Raw genomic sequence first — 7,713 nt, 5'->3', positions numbered from 1 at the left:
ACAGTACCGACATACCAAATTTTACTACAAGCAAGGACCTTTATAACTAATGATTTTTGAGTTAAGGATAAATTTCGCATTTTCCACAAATTTAAGGTCCTTGAAAATTTTTGGAAAACCGGCTGCCAAACATCGTCAGGGGTAATGTTATTGCCAAATAAAACCCCGCAAATTTTGTGTTTCTCTACCCAACTTATGCCGAAAGGATGATCCGAACGTGATTTCCATTTTCCAAGCCAAATACCCTTAGTTTTCTGCTTATTCAGTTTAGCCCCTGACGCTTTGCCGTATAAATCACACCAGTAAAATAATTTTGAAATAGAATGATCAGAACAGCAGACACCAGTACTGTCATCGGCATAAAGGGAAATTTTAGCTGATTGAGAGGAACCCGGCAACTTAACACCAATAATTTCGGGATCGTCACGAACCTTTTTAGCGAGGGGTTCCAATACCAAAACATATAAAAGGGGAGATAAACTGCAGCCTTGTCTCACACCACGAGTGATGGGGAAGGGGTCAGATATGAACCCATTGACAATGACGGACGAACAGACATTATTATATAATATACTAACCCACTTAACAAAATCTGGACCAAAGTTATATGAATTCAAAACTTTAAATAGAAAGGTATAGTTAACTCTATCGAAAGCTTTCTCTTGATCAAGAGAAATGAAAGAACATTTTAGGTCTTTCTGATCAACATAGTCTAGAATATTTCTTAAAAGGTGGCAATTCTCAAAAATTGAACGACCCTTAATGGCACATGTCTGGTCAGGACCCACAATGGTGTCCATGACCTTACCTAACCGATTTGTAACAACTTTTGACAGTATCTTATAATCAATATTGAGGAGAGATATAGGTCTCCAATTTTTCATGTTAGACGACTGGCTGGGATCTTTACATAACAGTGATATGTAAGACATCCTCTGGGTGTCACTAAGTTCACCCTTTTCAAAAACCTCATTGTATAATGCGACAAGGTGATCTCCTAAAATATCAAAAAAAGTGAGGTAAAATTCCTTAGTAAGACCGTCGCTCCCAGGAGACTTATTATTCTGCATGTGCCGTAGGGCAGAAAAGACCTCTTGCTTCTCTATAGGACCTTCACACAATGACGACTCAAAACGACTCAGTTTGGGAAGCCCCTCACAAAATGAGTCGGCTAACTCCATATCGATACCTTCATCAGTAAAAAGGTTCGTATAAAAGTCTCTGAAAGCGGCCAAAATGTCGCTAGATTCAGAAACAGAAGAAGTATCAGGTAAGTCGATCTTTTCTATAAATTTCTTCTTACCTTTATCATTTTCCATTTTGAAGAAGTAACGGGAAGGCTTTTCTGAATAATCTAAATGCGCAGCTCTAGATCTGATCATAGAGCCACGAAAACTAGCTGTGTGAAAGTCATTAATTTGGCTCTTAATAGCCCGAACCTGATCAATATACTCGCCAGGTGACTGCTTTTCTAAGCGACCAAGTTTGATATATTTATCCTGTAAGGAACTAAGGACAGAGCGCTTGACTTTAGCCTTCCGTTTACAATACTGAATGGTGAAGTATTTGATGACAGACTTACAATCATCCCAGTTTTCTAAGCTAACTGGTTCACCATCTGATAAGTCAAGCCAAAATGCTTTAAAACCAAGTTGAAAAGCTCTGTCGGACAGGATACTATTATTTAACTTCCAATAAGAGGGACCAAACTTGGGCTCAGTAAATAACTTGATTTTCAGTAACACGAAGTCATGGTCTGAACTACCAGAAGGAAAAATACTATTAACTAACAAAAAATCTTTCAAAAAATAAGACATGTAAAATCTATCTAATCTACACGACACACCGTTACCGTGCCAAGTAGTAGAAACAGAGGAGGAATGTAAAGAACGAAAAGAATCAAAAAGTTTAAAATCACTACAGATATTTTTAATGTTAACACTGCCAGCCAGACCACGCTCCGGATTGCCACCTAATTTATCTAATCTAAGATTGTCTACACAGTTAAAATCGCCCGCAAAAATAATCGGGCGCCGACAGGAAAAAAGATGAAAAATATTATCGAAAAATAGTTTTCGCTCTGCATCTATGGTAGGAGCATATACATTAACAATCCTATATTCACTGCTAAAAAACTTAAAGTCTACAAACATAGCCCGTCCGTCTCTGTCTAAATCAAATTTTTGAACAACAACATCAATAAAAAATAACACAGCTGTACCCCTGCTATTATAACTACCAAAGTTCCAAATAGCCTTACATTTCAAAAATCTTTCAATACTGCAACCAATATTTTTACTCGACACATGTGTCTCTTGCAATAAAACTATATGAATATTATTATCACGGACAAAGTCCTTTAATTCAAACTGTTTACGTTTAGATAAAAAACCATTAGCATTCCAAGTTATAATATTAAGTATATCTGTATTATCCATAATTGTATATATATGTAAAAGCGACAAACGAGGAGACATAAAGAACAAGGTACAAGCAGAGAAAAGATAACATAACAGGTAGTACACTATTTCGGCTCTTAGAACAAAATTATAACAAAATAAAAACCACACAGTGGTAAAAAGCTCGCACACGCGAGAAAATGTACAGATACTACAGGTAATATAGCAGACGAAATTATCCAAAGTGTGACCACCCAACCGAGACACAGGTAAGGCACAGAGTGCGCGAGAGCGACTCTCGACACACGCGCTCCCGGTACACAGGCCGAGTGGACGCCGACGCATTGTCAGCTTAACTTGCACATCATTAAATAATATTCTGACCGGGAACTATACTATAAAATGTACAAGAAAGAATAGCAGAGACAGGTAAGTATAGATAAGTATGTTCGAAAATACATAACAGAAAAAAGCAAATGAATAAAGCTGACAGTAGAAGCAAGGCGGATCCTACTAAAAAGTAGCAAGCTAACAAGGCGTATACAGGTAGAAAACAGTGAAGTTGAATAGTAATCATTATATAGAGCAGAGAAAAATTCAAATGGAGAAAAAACTGACAATGCGAGCAAGCAGCTATTGAATTCAGCCGATGTCGCATTGCAGCAGAGTTCCCAGTCAAATAATAATACACAATGAAACTTCTCAAGTCCAGGGACATGCTAGGGTCAATCAGGGTTCGCAATTCCGCCGCCATATTTGATATTGGAGCAAAAATTGTGCTGAGCGGTACTAAAAGTTGGATGTTTTTTAAAAAAATAATTCATAGATTTTCTTTAGTTTTACTGTAGTTTAAGGCGTTAGCTATCTGATTACAAAAAAATCGATCTAGATGTAATTACTAATTAGCAGTGTTGTATATGTCACCTGCATCAGACAATATTGTAGAAACATTTTTGTTTTATTAACAGTAATATACAAAAATGCAAGTCGGTTTATTGTATGCGACTATTCTAGAAATTTCAAACTTGGTAACTTCAAAGTAGCAATGTAACGGATATACTAAATACAAAATAATAAGAAAATTCTTTAAAAATATAGTACTCCTGTCTTTGATTAAATGTCTATACAAATCAATAATACTCCTTTTTAATTAGAAAAACATAATTTTATTATTTGTTATAGTATATAAATTGATTAAATATGTTATATTTTACAAAAAAAAATATGATTATTTTAAATAGAAAATATTTTTATCAGGGATCATTACATTACATCGATCACGATAAGCTTGAAATTAGATTTCTAATGATAATAAATATAATAAAATACTGTATTTTAATACTTTACACAAATCAAACCGAGAAACCTAATCTGTCATTTTGTTTACTTTAGTTTTTTCGCGATAATTTTCTATTTTACCGCCCCTGTAGAATGGCATCAAATAGCTGAGCTGTTCTGTTGGCCCTGTTGACAGTAATCCGCTAAACCTGCCTATTTTTTTTATGTTATTTGGCTTTTTTTCGCTTAATACATATTACTTGTTGTTGAAACACACTATGTCCTAGAATAAAAATCCCAAACTATGGAATTATATGTAGTAGTCAGGTTTAGCTAGCGGACTAACCATGTACACGCGTTTTGATTGGATTTTCTGAACGTACCCACGCGTAAAGAATCTCGAGTCTACGCTTTACAAATGGTGGCCTTGATATTTATTTAATTAAACGCCGGACACTCTTGCATCCTGCTGGCGGTTTCAAAACAATCCCAAATTTAGTCGCCGTCAACATGTATAATTTTGGATTCATAGAGCAATCATCTGCAACAAATTACTTTCCTAAATATATATTTTTACAGGTTTGGACAAATGGTTCATTGATTCTCCTGTTTCGTATGAAAGCTATTGTTAAAAATAATTAAAAAAATATTAATTATGACGTTCTTCAATTGAAAATAAGGAATGGAAAACAAGGCATATTTAGACATTTAGACAAAAATTATAGAGGGAGATAACTCTCTCATCGCATATATTTTACACCTCGAGGCTTGCCGAGGGTTTTGCAACATTTTGTGGACATAGGGAAGGGATTCCATTGGTACCCAGAGAATCACCTGTACCTGCTGTATCTTGATATCATTTAGGATATTTGTGAAAGCAACTAGTTTTAACACACGAAGCGCTAGAAAAATATCGCCGAGATGACAGTAATGTCTTGCGTCAATCAAAACCGGCTGACCGTAATATATTTTATGGATGACCGTAATATATAAGGCGAAAGTTTTGCTGAAATATGAAAACTTGTCCGAGTTCACCTAAACAGTAACGTATGGTTCAATAACGTACGGTTAATTTTATCTTATTGAAGCGATATATTCAAACTTTACTCTGATATTGACTTAATTATGATACATGTAGATTTGAATATACATAAACAAATGTATATGTAACTGCATATTGTTGATTACTATTATTCATATGGAATAGTTCTCATTTACACAGATAACATGGCTTCATCGGGATTACATAATTTACTCAGTTATCATGATCATCTCATTTACAGCAAACATGAGCATCAAGAAAAGTCCATGTAATGACATTGTTTATTCTCATACACTTTACAGTATAAAGAATAAACAGTGGATTAAGTAAAGCGTTAGACATATTGTATTGCATCAAAATTTAGGGCCCAAGCAAAAATTGTTACTCAGGGAACGACTGAGGTATTATTTTTTAATTACCAATAATACAATTAACGATTCATTAAAGATTTAACATGATACAAACAAAATTATGTATGGTCAAAGATTATACGTGTATGTTCAAAAATATATACTGGCTTCCAGATTGCACATGTACATGCAATTATCTTTGTGCATACGTGTTATACTATTATATAGCTTTTATTTCACAAAGAAACTTTACATTAGTAGATACATGTAAATTATATGCATTTACATGAAATTGATATACATTTTCACACTGATCTTCGCAGTGTGTTGAAATGTTAAGAACTTCCGAGCATATTACCTGGTTCTACTTTGTACATGTAGTAGCACAGGGACTTGACACGAATCTCACGTGTACTTAAGATCGATATTAGACTCTCTTTAATTAAGTAAGTGATATTTTGTATGCCTATACAATTTATCACTTCTTTTGTGTATTTGAACATAAATAAGTTGATAATATCTGTTATATATTTCGTCTGGAGCTTCTCAAATTGTTGCTATAGTAGTGTGCATGTTTACCTTGATATGTACATGTAGGTGCATATATTGTATATATACCAATGGAAATCCTTTATAGTCATTATAAAATATCAAAATCAGCAAAAGCTGAAGCGAAGTGACTTTCGCCGGCATCCATTTTTGAAGGCGGTAATATATATTACGGTTACCAGTTTGTGCATAGTGATATTAGGCAAACATGGAATTAGCCGATTAAGATTAGTGATATTATCAAATTGACCCGCGATTTCTTTCTATTTTAGATTAAAAAGCACAGTCGTAGATAATCTTGACGAAAATTATGCACATGCAAAAGTTAAGTATACAACCAACATTGCAGGTGATGACATGATGGTTTGACCAGGGAGTGGTCTTATGATAGGTGAGGTACATTTTGTTTGTTTGTTTGTAAATCAGCTGCGGGGAGCTGATCTTCTAAAATTTCCAAATTTGGTCATCGATTACTGATTTCTTCTTGTATTTATATGCTTTATAAATACTTATAATAGACTTAAGGAAAGCATTTATTATATGTTAACAAAAGTGAAACATTTATAAACACAATTTTATTTTGAATTTAACTTAATTTATTAATTACACATTTAGAGTAAATTTTAAGTGATAAATTTTCTATCTTATTAAGGCATAATAATAAAAATGTAAGCATTTAAAAATTTAGGTAGGGGAGATAACCATTACTTACATAATGTATATTTCGACTTAAAAAGTAGAAACAGACATATATATATATTTTATAACTCTCTTCGGGATTCTTTTTACACATATGAATATATGTAGTCTATAATATCGAGATGACTTAGAACGAATATACGTACCCGGCCTAGTAGGCCTATACCTTTCGGCAAAGACGACACCATTTCTTTTGAGCTACAACATTGCAGCTACGTGATTACTATGACTTTGAGTAATACCACGGGAGTTTGACGTTCTGTCAATAATATATAAGTTTAAATAAATATATATATACATATAAAAAACCTATAAACTATATAAAAACATGTTTTTTGGGGTATTTTTTACATATATTATTTATACTGTGCATTATTGACAGATAAAAATACCCCTATACGTATACTATATAAAATCTTTAATATTCATATAATAACATCATTAAGATTACAAATTCATTTATAATCAATTTAGGTAATTAAGTTAATATTTATCAATGAGAAATATTTATGATCAATATATACAAAATTGATAATACTCAAACTATCTATAATTACCAAGATCAAGCTTCAATAGAAAATCGGTCGGACCGGAATGAAATTATAAAATATTCTATAAATGTTATGATTCCGTCACTAGCAAAGTATTTTAACGCAATTCTAAGCTGTGGTTGCTATCCTAATTCCCGGAATAAATCATACCTTATTCCTGTTTTCAAATCTGGTGATGCAGATCTCCCTATTAATTACAGAGGCATATCTCTTCAAAGTTGTCTGGCAAAAAATATTTAATTCAATTTTGAATAATAGAATTACTGTCTTTATGCAAGATATGATATGTCCAAATCAATTTAGTTTTCGGAAAAATAGTAGAATTACTGATGCTTTATTCGTTCTTAAAACACTGTTGAATAAATACTCACAGGCGAAAAACAAAGTATATGCTTGCTTTGTTGACTTTAACAAAGCTTTTGATAGCGTTTAGAGAACAGGTTTACTATACAAAATTGCCGAACAATTAAAAGGTATCGGTAAAAATATTTTCAAAATAATATGCGACACGTATGAATAAACACAATCCTCAATTAAATTCAAAACGTTTACGACGGACTATTTTGATATTATCAGAGGGGTAAAACAAGGAGACAGTGTAAGTCCTACACTTTTTAATATGTATATAAACGACTTATCAAACATTCTGAAGTACGACCCACTCAAACTAGGAGATTATTATTTCCTTTATTTCCTCCAATATTGAAGAGTTTACAGAAAATAATACATAAAGAAAGAAAGAAACATTCTAACATACACACGTTACACACATATATACATATCTATCAATACAAGAAAATACTATTAGATATTCGACTACATTTCGCCATTATCTAATAGCGGAG

Source organism: Argopecten irradians, chromosome 2 (assembly GCF_041381155.1).
Source record: "Argopecten irradians isolate NY chromosome 2, Ai_NY, whole genome shotgun sequence".
NCBI classification, from domain to species: domain Eukaryota; kingdom Metazoa; phylum Mollusca; class Bivalvia; order Pectinida; family Pectinidae; genus Argopecten; species Argopecten irradians.
The sequence above is the reverse complement of the archived record's forward strand: the minus strand, read 5'-3'. Positions refer to the sequence as shown.